The sequence below is a fragment of the Mustela putorius genome, unplaced genomic scaffold (assembly GCF_011764305.1).
Source record: "Mustela putorius furo isolate JIRA1106 unplaced genomic scaffold, ASM1176430v1.1 tig00003905_pilon_pilon_pilon, whole genome shotgun sequence".
In the NCBI taxonomy this organism is placed as follows: Eukaryota; Metazoa; Chordata; class Mammalia; order Carnivora; family Mustelidae; genus Mustela; species Mustela putorius.
Window position 1 is genome coordinate 572,501 of NW_025422053.1, and position 12,500 is coordinate 585,000.

Consider the following 12,500-nt stretch of genomic DNA (forward strand, 5'->3'; position numbering starts at 1 on the left):
ACTCACAGGGTACCTGGGCGGCTTAGTCCCTTAAGGTTAAGCGTCTGCCTTTGGCTCAGGTCATGATCCCACGTTCCTGGGATCAAGTCCCACATCAGGCTTCTTGTTCAGCGGGGAGCCTGCTTCTCCCTCTCCCTCTGCCTGCCCTTCCCCCCTGCTTCTGCACGCGCGCAGAATATATGTGTGCGTACATGTGTGTATACACACATACATATATACACACGTGTGTGTGTGTGTGTTTGTGTGTCCCCCTCTCTCTCTCTCTCTCAAAGAAAGAAAGAAAGAAAAAAGGATGTCTCTCTCTCTCTCTCTCTCTTTCTTTCTTTCTTTCTTTCATTTTAAAGATTTTACTTCTGCATTTGACAGCGAGAAAGAGAGCCCAAGTAGGCAGAGCGGCAGAGGCCATGCGGGGTGTTTATCGAGCTCTTCATTGCTATTTTGGTCCTTGTGGAAGTGATCTCTACTACCGGGGTGGGGCTGGAACTCAGGACTCAGATCTAAGAATCAGTGCGCTCTATGGAGAACCAACCAGGGGACCCTGAGCTTTTTTTTGTAGCTTAGGGAGAGAACGGGTCTCCTGTGTGCCGCCCGCCCCCCCGCTCCCATACCGCTTTGGCACACAGGTTCTTTGGAATGTGAAGCGCTTAAGAAACAGTAACCCAGGGGCACCTGGGTGGCTCAGGCGTTAAGGGTCTGCCATAGGCTCAGGTCATGATCTCGGGCACCTGGGATCCTGTGTGTGTGTGTGTGTGTGTGTGTGTGTGTGTGTGTGTGTGCGCGCGCGCGCGCGGCCCCCCCCCCCCCCCCCCCCCCCCCCCCCCCCCCGGGCCCCCATCTCATCTGGCTCCCTGCTCAGCGGGAAGCCTGCTTCTTCTCTCTCTCCCACTCTCCCTGCCCCTGCTCGTTTCCCTCCCTCGCTGTTTTTCTCTCTGTCAAATGCATAAACAGAACCATTTCAGGGTACCATGAGTCTCAGATGGCCCAAGTGGGCTTCTTTCGACATGTTTGAATTGCGTGCACAAGTAGAGGAAGGCTGCTAGGAGACTAAGCTATTAGAAACTGGGAAGCCTGTTTAGTTCCATCAGTGAAGGCCCAGCTTTTGGGGAGGACCCAACGCTCAGGGAGATGCTCTGGTCTTTCATTTTGGTTTGTTTCTTGCTGCAGCTGTTGCTGCAGCTGTTGCACAGAACCTGCCGTGTTTTGATTGGAAATGGAAAACAACTGATGGATGGGATCCATAGGTGGCCATGCTATGTTGCACTTGGATTTGTTTTCAGCCAAGGGGTGGATTTTGAGCCTCTGGTCTTTCATGACCTCTCCACAAGTAAGACTGAAACAAAGGCTAGAAGTTGTTTGCATCTTGTTTGTATCTATGTGTCCCTATGCGTTACACATCTGAGATGTTTTCTCTCCCTCAGGATGCTTTTGCTAACATCCATTTGCAAAGGACTCTTTTTTTTTTTTACTGAGTCTAAAGGAGGCACCTGTAAAAAAAAATCGGGCATGAGACGAACAAGCCCGAATGTTTTTCAGGTCACATGATCTGGGATGACATCCCCTACATTCAGACTTTTGTCTGAATGTAGGGGATTGTCTCCCCTACATTCAGGCTTTTGTCTGAATATAGGGGATTGTCGCTCCATCGGAAAGATGCCTCAAGGGAAGGGCCCCAATCGATGGTCCAGAGAGAGAAGGATAGACAAAAATGGAACACACCCCCCCCCCCCCCCCAACTTCCCAATAGTCAAAAGAATGAGGAAGTGGAGGAAGATGGGCGGACAGACACTAGAAATCCGAAATCCACTCCCCTCCCCACTTCCTCCTCCCCAAGTACACACACCTGAACTGATTGATGCCCAACCCACTGACTCCCAGGGGGCTGAAAAGCAACTACAGATAAAGCCTATTTTACAGAACGAGATGAAGGCGGAGGCGGAGGCGGAGGCGGAGGCAGGCAGAGGCCAAACGGGAAAAGAAAAGAAAAAAGAAAAAAAAAAATTAGTCCAAAACTTTAAATCTGCCCCGGGCCTTGCCAGCGGCTCCCTTGCCCCGCCTTCACCTCCGCCGCGAGACCCCCCCCCCACACACACACCCTTTTCTGCACGCCGGGGGTGTGGCTGGAGTGGTCAACTCCTTTGCCATCCCAGGTGCCTCCGGCGGCGGCGGCTCCTCCTCCTCCCTCCTCCACCCTCCCCCGCCTCCCCCGCCTCGTTATCAAGGAACAAAAGTCACTCCAAGCCCTTGGGCCAACTCCTTCTGAGGTCTAAATTGGAGCATCTTGCAAATCAGCAGGGAGGGGCCCCGAGGGCTCCCCTGGACCTAAACAGCCCACTTCAGACTTCCCCACAGGAGCCTGAGTGTGGGGAAACAATTGACTGACTTTTTTTTTTAGTGGACACAGGTGCGACTTTTTTGGCTTTAAAGGCAATTCAAGGTTGTTGTTTTTATTTTAAAGAGACATAGTTTTGGAGCCCACAATGCCACATGCAATACAGATAATCAGCTTTTATTCTTTTTTCCGCCCCCCCATTTCATTTCATTTCATTTCATTTTGCAGATTTTAGTTTTTTTACCAGAGAGAGAGGGGGGGGTGGTGGGAGAGAGGAGAGAGAGAGAGAGAGAGAGAGAGAGAGAGAGAGAGAGAGAGAGAGAGCGCGAGCTGGAAGCAGGCTCCCTGCTGAGCAGAGAGCCCAAAGCAGGGGCTCCATCCTAGGACCCCGGTATCATGACCTGAGTCGAAGGCAGAGGCTTAACCCACTGAGCCACCCAGGCGCCCAACAGATTTTTTTTTTTTTTTTAAGTAATCTCTACACCGAACGTGGGGCTCGAACTGACAACCCTGAGACCAAGAGTCCTGCTCTCTACTGACTGAACCAACCAGGTGCCCCTGGAATATCATCTTTCAGAGACACATGCGTAGACTCAGATATGATGAGACAGCTTAAAAAGGTCTCATTGACTGTATGGATCCATAAAGCCCCTTGGAAATGCTTGGCCTGTTAACCTTGCTGACAGAGGTCGCCCTAGCCTTAACAGTTGAGTAAAGAGTGCCCTCCCTCATGGCGGATGCAGGAACTTCAGGAAATTTGGAGGGCCTCAGGAAAAGAAAAAAAAATCCACCCAAATCTGCAGATTTTGCAGGCGAAAAAAAAAAAAAATTTTTGGCTTGGCTCCTGGGTTTAAACAGGCACTTAAAGGTCCAATCTAGGGGAGCCTTGGTGGCTCAGTCGTTAAGCATCTGCCTTCGGGGGAGTCTGCTTTGCCCCCTCCCTCCCTCTCCTTCCGCTTGTGTCCCCCCCCCCCCCCCCCCCCCCGCTCAAAGAAATAAACTAAAATTTTTTTTTTTTTTTTTTTAAGATTTTTATTTGGCTCCTATTTGACAGAGAGAAATCAAAGTAGATAGAGAGGGCAGCAGAGAGAGAGAGAGAGAGGGAAGCAGGCTCCCTGCTGAGAGCCCGATGCGGGACTCGATCCCAGGACTCTGAGATCATGACCTGAGCCGAAAGCAGCGGCCCAACCCACTGAGCCACCCAGGCGCCCAAACTAAAATCTTTTTTTTTTTTTTTTTTTTTAAAGATTTTTATTTATTTATTTATTTGACAGAGAGAAATCACAAGTAGATGGAGAGGCAGGCAGAGAGAGAGAGAGGGAAGCAGGCTCTCCACTGAGCAGAGAGCCCGATGTGGGACTCGATCCCAGGACTCTGAGATCATGACCTGAGCCGAAGGCAGCGGCTTAACCCACTGAGCCACCCAGGCGCCCCAAACTAAAATCTTTTAAAAAGAAAAAAGTTCAACCTAAAAGCCTTTGTAAAAAGCTCCATCAAAGCAGAAAAGAAAGAAAGAGAGAAAGAAAGAAAGAAAAACCCCATATATGGTCACTTGCTATTCTTGCCTTGCTTATGTAGATGATTAGAACAACTGTGTTAAAACTGGACTTGTTTTACAAACAAATTAACCTTCCTTTGGCTATCTTTGAGGGGAAGAACGGTGACTTTAGAAAGAAAGATTCTAATTCAATAACACACTTTCGGGGTTGGTAGTTGGTAGTTCTGATGAATTATCTTTGAGCGTTTGTTCTTTGCCTCTAAAACTGGACTGGATCCTGGATCCTTCTGGTTTCCTTGATTCTCTATGACTGTGACTCTTTGTTAAAATTTTTTTTTTTTTTTTAGATTTATTTATTTGACAGAGAGAGATCACAAGTAGGAGAGAGGCAGGCAGAGAGAGAGAGAGAGGAGGAAGCAGGCTCCCTGCTGAGCAGAGAGCCCGATGCGGGACTCGATCCCAGGACCCTGAGATCATGACCCGAGCCGAAGGCAGCGGCTTAACCCACTGAGCCACCCAGGTGCCCTGACTGTGACTCTTTGAACTAAGGTTTCCAACATTCTACCATTCTCCTATCTTACAACCATTAAGACTAAAAATGTGTGTGTGTGTGTGTGTGTGTGTGTGTGTGTGTGTGTATCTATATATATATTATATATATATCTATCTATCTCTATCTATCTATCTATATTTTTTTTCCCCCTCTGAAGCCTGGAGAAGAAGTTCGACCACGTGAAAGAAACTTGAGGGAAGTGGCCACACTAGCTCGTCATACATAATAGACAGTCTTTGTGCCTGCTGCTCCACGGGACACTCGAAATGAGACATTTGACCTACACACCAGAAGAATCCCTTAGATAGGCCCTGCCCACTCCCACTCCACCCAAGGATGCTTCAAGCCTGACAGCTAGAGACCTCACTGGCAGCAGTCCAGACTTAGATACTGGGTTGAGCCCTTGTTTCAACCAGTAACCAGTGTTTTTTCCTTTTGTTTCCATAGAAGTGCCTCTTATTAACCACTGGATTGCTAGATGAATGAGGCAGAGTCTATGATAGTTAACTCCACTTGCTGCACCTGTATTAGCCACCCTTTGGAAATAAGAACCCATATAAATAGGGGCACTTGGCTGGCTCAGTCGGTAGAACATGCGACTCTTGATTTCAGTGTTGTGAGTTCAAGCCCCGCACTGGGTGCAGAGATTTTTTTTTTTTTTCTTTAAAGATTGTATTTATTTATTTGACAGACAGAGGTCACAAGTAGGCAGAGAGACAGGCAGAGAGAGAGGAGGAAGCAGGCCCCCCACAGAGCAGAGAGCCCAATGTAGGGCTCAATCCCAGGACCGTGGGATCATGACCCAAGCCAAAGGCAGAGACTTTAACCCACTGAGACACCCAGGCGCCCCAAGGTGCAGAGATTCCTTAATAAAAATCTGTAAAGGCAGAAGAGAAGGAAGAGGAAGGAGAAGGAGAAGAGCCCCTGATAATTCAAGTCAAGCACTAAGCTACTTGGCTAGAAGAAGCCCTTAACCCACCACAACCTTTGCCCCCTTCCCCAGCCGGAGGAGGGGCTCAGACTAATTTACTCATATGTATATTATTATTTTTAATATTTTACTTAGTTATTTGACAGAGAGAGAGAGAGAGAGAGAGATCACAAATAGTAGAGAGTAGTGCGGCTCGATCCCAGAACCCTGGGGGGCTGAGCTGAAGGCAGAGGGGGGAGGGCAAGCTCCCTTGTCTTTTTTTTTTTTTTTTTTTTTTAAAGTAGAGAGTACCATGTGGGGCTCGATCCCAGAAGCCCCTGGGATCGATCCCAGGACCTGAGATCTGACCTGAGGCAGAGGCGGCTAACTCACTGAGCCACCCAGGCCCCCCTCATCTGTATTCTTGGACGGCCACTGATGCCAGGTCGATTTAAGAGAGGATGAGACTATTGGTTATGCTGTACTGTTACTATTCCTTAAAGTGTACTTGGGAATAAAATCAATGATGCCATGTGGTACCAAACCATGTAGAGAAATATCCAAGTTCTCAGAGAGGGAACTATCTCTGAGCACCCCCCCCCCCCCCCCGCACCACCATTAGCACAAGGGACCAAAAATTGCGATCAACTCTGTCTCAGATCCTTCTATTCCAAAGCCTCCACTGCACCCTAATTCAGTTTGAAGCGGTTACAGAAGGCAGACCTCTGCCCATGTTCCATAGAAATGGAATGAAGGATTGACCACGGGAAATTATAACAGGGGGAAACATAGCATGTCTGACTCCCTGTTGTTTCTATTCCTTTTTTAGCCTACCGGTTAAAAACCTCTGTTTAGGGGCACCTGGGTGGCTCAGTGGGTTAAAACCTCTGCCTTAGGCTCAGGTCATGATCCCAGGGTCCTGGGATCGAGCCCCCCCGTGTTGGGCTCTCTGCTCAGCAGGGAGCCTGCTTCCTCCTCCCTCTCTCTCTGCCTGCCTCTCTGCCTACTTGTGATCTCTATCTGTCAAATAAACTAAATAAAATCTTAAAAAACACACACACACACACACACACACACACACACACACACACACACACCCCTCTGTTTAGCCCTGCATATAGGCATGTTACAGCTAAGATGTACAGAGATTTCTTTACCATAAACCTACCTCCCCTGAGGAAATAAAAGAATAGCCACAGCATAACTTGGCAGGGGTGGGTGGAGGGGTTGATTGAAACCATGCCCCAGAAAGTAAATGGGCTGATGCTAGCTGAAAGCTTAAAGCCCGTTTTTTTTCAGAGAAGCCCTGCTGAGCCACCATCTCTTTTCAGGCCTTGCTACCAAATAACTAGGCAGCTCTGCAGATGTCTGGACTGAAGGTCAACTGATGGCTTGCAGCTTATCAACAAGCACGGCCCGGCCCGGATACTCCTTTCCTTACCTGAGAGAAGGAGCCTAAGACCCCATTCCGGTTAGACCAGCTATCACAGCATGCCTAGAGCCCCTTCTCCTCCTCCTAAGGTAGCCTCCTGACCTAAGGGACTCAGTCTTGCCTCCTTCTCAGGTCAAGTCTCCACCCCAAAGTAAACATGGGGATAGATGGTACATAGTATGTTTCCACACTGTGTAGGCTCCATCTTTCCCCGTGAACAATCGTGAATGTCCCTGTCTTTTTTTTTTTTTTTTTTTTTCTTTTTTTTCTTTTTCTTTCTTTCTTTCTTTCTTTTTTTTTTTTTAAAGATTTTATTTATTTATTTGACAGAGAGGGAGAGATCACAAGTAGCAAAGAGACAGGAGGAGGAAGCAGGCTCCCCACCAAGGAGAGAGCCCAATGCAGGCCTTGATCCCAGGACCCTGGGATCATGACCTGAGCCGAAGGCAGAGGCTTTTACCCTCTGAGCCACCCAGGCTCCCCCTTGCCCTTTTTTTTTTTTTCTTTTGAAGTCTGATTCTATTTAGCAAGTTAGTTAGTTCTTTTTCAGAGAGAGAGAGAGAGAGAGAGAGAGAGAGAGAGAGAGAGAGCGCGCGCGCGCGAGCGCACACGCATGAACACACGAGTGGATGGAGGGACAGAGGGAGAGGGAGGCAGGGAGCCCCAGAGGGGCAGGGCTCAGTCTCAGTACCCTGAGATCATGACCTGAGCTGAAGGCAGACGCTTAATAGACTGAGCCGCCCCTCCATTCTTTTTTTTTTTTTTAAATAAAGAGATCAACATCCCATACTTAATGTTTTAAAATTCCATCCATTCATTTTCCATCATCTGTGGACCCAAGGCAGGGGTTGAACTCACGATCATGACTGAGATCAACAGTCATGTGCTCTTCTGACTGAACCAGCCAGGTGTTCCTTCCAGTACATTTTTTGGAACAACCCAGGGATCAAGGCTCAGAGTCACCATTTGCCCAATGAGACCCACACTCACCCCTCTGTGCAGAGGTGCTATCTGTGGAGCTGGTTTAGGGTTCCCCACCTCCCTTTCTTCTTTCAGTGGACAGACTCTGTGGGCATGTGAAACAGCCAGTGGCTATGTGGGAATGAGACAGAGGGTTGCCTTTGGGAAGCAGGTGGGAGAGGGAGGACCAGTCGGTGGATAATCCATAAACTGTTCATGTCGCTTTAGAGCAGTGGGCTTGCTAGGCCCTGTAACTCGGTGGATGAGTGAGAACTGTCCTCTCTCAGGCCGCTCTTAGCTCTTATCCCTTATCACTCCATGCCTGTGTTTGCCTTCTGACCCCTAAGACACCACCATCATCAGTCCATGAATGTGTTTGGCCTCTGAATCCTAAGACACCACCATCATGTGTTTCATGTCCCTCTCCGACTGACCCCGCCACACCCTCCTGCCTGCACCCCCCACCCTTGGAAGGCTTTAAGGTCTGACGTCATCCTCCACATCCATGATTCCCAAAGGGTTTACTGGCGTTTCCTGGGTTAGGAAAAGGAGGTGCTCTTTCTGCCCCCAGATGAGGTAAGCTCTTCAGACAAGCTCTATCTCCTTCCCCTTTGCCTCCTCCCTCCCCAAGTTTGCAAGCCACAGCCTAAGTGTTGGGGGATTTGAAGAACGCCATTCAATGGCGAGAAGCCCCAGGCAGGCTCTGACTTTAGCAGAAAGCTTAGAATGCATTTGAATGAAACGATTGGATTGAATGAGGCCCATTAGAATGGGTCAACCTGAACCCCCTTCAGCGGCCCTCCCCCATCCCGCCCCCCCCCCCCCCCCCCCCCCCCCGCCCTCCGCCCCCTGCCCCCTCCTCCCCCCCCCCCCCTCCTCCTCCCTCCCCCCTCCTCCCCCCCCCCCCCCCCCCCCCTCCCCCCCCCCCCCCCCCCCCTCCTCCCTCCTCCCCCCTCCTCCTCCTCCTCCCCCCTCCCTCCTCCCGCCCTCCTCCCTCCTCCCTCCTCCCCCCTCCTCCTCCTCCCCTCCTCCCCCCCCCTCCCCCCCCCCCCCCCTCCCCCCCCTCCCCCCCCCCCCCCCCTCCCCCCTCCCCCCTCCCTCCTCAGGTCGAATTGGGAGCAGTGGGGCTGGGGGTGGGGGATGGTGGGGGGGGGGGGGTGCTGTTCATCCTAAGTAGTGAACTAGGCCCCAGGTCCCTAGGGAAAAAATCACCCTCGGGTGATACCAGATGAGTTGGTATCTCGGGCAAAGTGGTCAAACTGTTGGCAAGATTATCTGTGGATGAGGGGAAATTTTTTTCTGGGATCTTGCTCACATATACGTCCCTGGCTGAGAAGAGGGCAGGGGGAGCCCTGGTGGGGGGAGGTGGACCCAGATCTGGAGCTCTGGACTATAGCTAGTGCCTGCCCGGGTTGGGGGTGGGGGGGGGGGGGGGGGGGGGGGGGGGGGGGCTGAGGGTGGTGGGGTCTGCTCGTGCTGACTTCTGCGGCTCAGTTCATTCTGGGAACCTTCTGTTTTTTCTGTGGAGGTGCCAAGTGCCAGGTGCCAGGTGCTGCGATGGCCAAAGCTAAACTCTTCTCTTTGCCTCGTTCTTAAAAGGCCGGATTCTCCTATTTTCTTGGTAAAGGGACTGAGCCGCACCCTCCCATCCTCCCAGACACCTGGTGCAAATACTTCCACTTGAAGAGTTCTTTCACCTTGCTCAGAAAGTACACACAAACTACACCCACCGCCCACACCCATCCCGTTGCTGCAAATACCCAAGACCAACCAACAGAAATCCAGCTGGTCTTCTTCAGCCCAATGTACTTTAGAGAGTCACTCTCTTCAACACACCTTAGTCTCAAGGACAGGCTGCTGTCTCCCTTTCTCTGGCACAATTCCATCCAGGGATGAGCCTCATACTGTATCTGCAAGATACACTGGTCCTGTGAGCTGGGGACAGCATACAACACTCACCGGATGATAGCACCATACCTTTGGAATGACGTCCATACCTAAGCATGGTGTCTGGAAATCTTCGACATTTGTGGGTCTCTGATGAGATCATTGCTTGGGAAACTCCAGCATCTAGAGCCAATCTTGTCTATGTTCTTCTTACCCTTACTTGCCCTTACCGTTCGGCCTGATATTTTGCCCCGATTGTTTAAGGAGAGATTAGATCCCTTCTGGCAAGAGCTGAATCTGAATCCTCTGCTCACCTCACAATAGAAAAGAATATGCACAGGCCCGCACCCCCATCTTCTCCTTCTCCACCATGTCAATGAAAAATGTGGGCCTCCCTCCGTCCCTCCGTCCCTCCGTCCTGTCAAAACCCAAACCTGAGATAAGGTTTAGATGTAAAGGAAACCAGAGTACACTTCTGGGCCAGCGTAGGAGGATGGAGTGAGGGTAGCTCTCCGTGGGGAAGGGGCCGCCACGCAACCCAAGACACAGGACCACGGCAGAGTATGAGGAGATCCTTATGGCCTTAAGGGGTGCAGGATAGCCTGTGAATCCTTTTCCAGGGAAGAAAGCGGCCACGCAAGACAGTGCAAAACACCTTTCCGCAGTGTCTGCTGCTGATGCTAGGAGTTCTGTCCTCAGAGGTGGTACTGCTTTAGTACCACTTAAAGTTTTAAGAGAAAAGGGGTCAGGGGGACTCCGTGGCACGCGAACATCATTCCGTCCTTCCACTCATCTTCATAAGCTCATCGTGGAGAGCGATAACGCCGTACAAGGGAGCAGAGCGCCGATTGGTGGAAGTACATGGGCGAGCCCCCAAAACATGACGCTAAGAAAAAGGAACCAGAGAGCCAGGGGTGGCATAGTGCCTTGGGATTCCAGGGGTAGGAAGAAGGCAGCCGCAATATCCCAGTCCTAGGCGGGGGGGGGGCGGGGGGGTGGCGGGGGGGGGTGGCGGGGGTAGATTCGGAGGCTGTTGGGGGAGACCGGTGAAGAGAGTCAGGGGTGGGGGAGCGGGGGGCGGGGGTGGGAAGGGTGTTTCTTTTCGAAGGGATGGGAACGTTCTGGAAATGGCGGCAGGGTTGCGCATCTTTGTGAGTAACCTTAGGGAAAAAAGGCAACGGAGCTGTGTACTTTGAAGAGTATGTGAGTTATGGAGTGCGAATTTTACTTCCACTTTGAAAATGTGAGGGAAATGTGTAGGTAGACGGAGCGGGGGGCGGTAAGTAGTCCGGTCCCTCGGGAGGGAGGGAGGAGGGAGGCGAAGGAGGGAGGGGGGCGGGTCGGCCTGTGTCCCTGTCTCGTCTCCCTTCCCTTCCTTCCTTCCCTTCCCTTCCTTTCCTTTCCCTTCCCTTCCCTTCCCTTCCCTTCCCTTCCCTTCCCTTCCTTCCTTCCCTTCCTCCTCCTTCCTCCCTCCCTCTCCCTAGCCATCCTTGCGTGCCTGCTTGCGTGCCTGCGTGCGCGCGCGCGCACGCACGCATCCCTCCACTCTGTGGATCCACGCAGACATTCAAAACGGGGGGGGGGCCCGCAGGGAGTGGACGTGTAGGATACTGGGCATGCATAGTATTCTGAGAGCTTGTGTGCGTTACCCTGACTAATCACCTCTGAGAGTGGACAGAGTCTGTGGGCGGCCAGCACATGCCTGGGTGCTGGGATTCGGCAGAGACTCCAAGCCAACGTAGTCCAGGCGGGAGGAGTGGAAAAGCGTTTTGCCCAGGTGAAAGGGTAGGGTCCCATGATAGGTTGTGGGTCTTGGGATCGAGCCTTACATTGGGCTCTTTGCTCAGCGGGGAGCCTGCCTCTCTCCCCCCCCCCCCCCCCCCCCCACCCCCCCCCCCCCCCCCCCCCCCCCCCCCCCCCCCCCCCCCCCCCCCCCCCCCCCCCCCCCCCGCCCCGCCCCGCCTGTCTGACTACTTGTGATCTCTCTGTCAAGTAAGTAAATGAAGTCGTTAAAGAAAAAAACAAACAAACAAATAAATAAACGAACGAACAAAGAGAAAAAAGAATCCTTGCACGACAACTGTTCCTAGGTCCGGGGTGCGTCCATGGCTCAGTCGGGCGGGCCAGGTGGCCGGCCGCCTGCCTTCCGCTCGGATCACGATCCAATGGCCCTGGGATGGAACCCCACATCCGGCTCCCTCCTTGATGGAAAGCCTGCTTCTCCCTTTCCCGCTGCCTGCTGCTCTGCGCGGTCGTTGCGCGTGCGCACTCCCTCGTTCTTTCTTCCGCTCCCCCCGCCCCCCCCAGCCCCGCCCCCGCGCGCCGCGCTCGCGCTCTCTCTCTCTCTCTCTCTCTCTCTCTCTCTCTCTCTCTCTCTCTCTGTCTCTCTCTCTCAATGCCTGCCTCTCCATCTACTTGTGATCTCGGTCAAAAAAATAAAATCTTTAAAAAAAAAAAAAAAAGAAAACCGGGCGCCTGGGTGGCTCAGTGGTTTAAGCCGCTGCCTTCGGCTCAGGTCATGATCTCAGGGTCCTGGGATCGAGTCCCGCATCGGGCTCTCTGCTCAGCAGGGAGCCTGCTTCCTCTCTCTCTATGCCTGCCTCTCCATCTACTTGTGATTTCTCTCTGTCAAATAAATAAATAAAATCTTAAAAAAAAAAAAAAAAAAAAAAAAATAAAAAAAAAAAAAAAAAAAAAAAAAAAAAAAAAAAAAAAAAAAAAAAAAAAAAAAAAAAAAAAAAAACCAAACAAACAAGAGACCACCAAGCGGGCAGGCGGCGCCCCGGAAGCGGCGCCCGCACCGGTACCGCCGGCAGCACTGCGGTGGATCCGAGTCTGGGTGTGGCTTGCAGGGTGGCAGAGGCAGGGCGGCTGAGGCAGAGCACCTGCTTTCCCGACTCCCAGGCCTCATCCCTTCCACCTGGGTCTGCA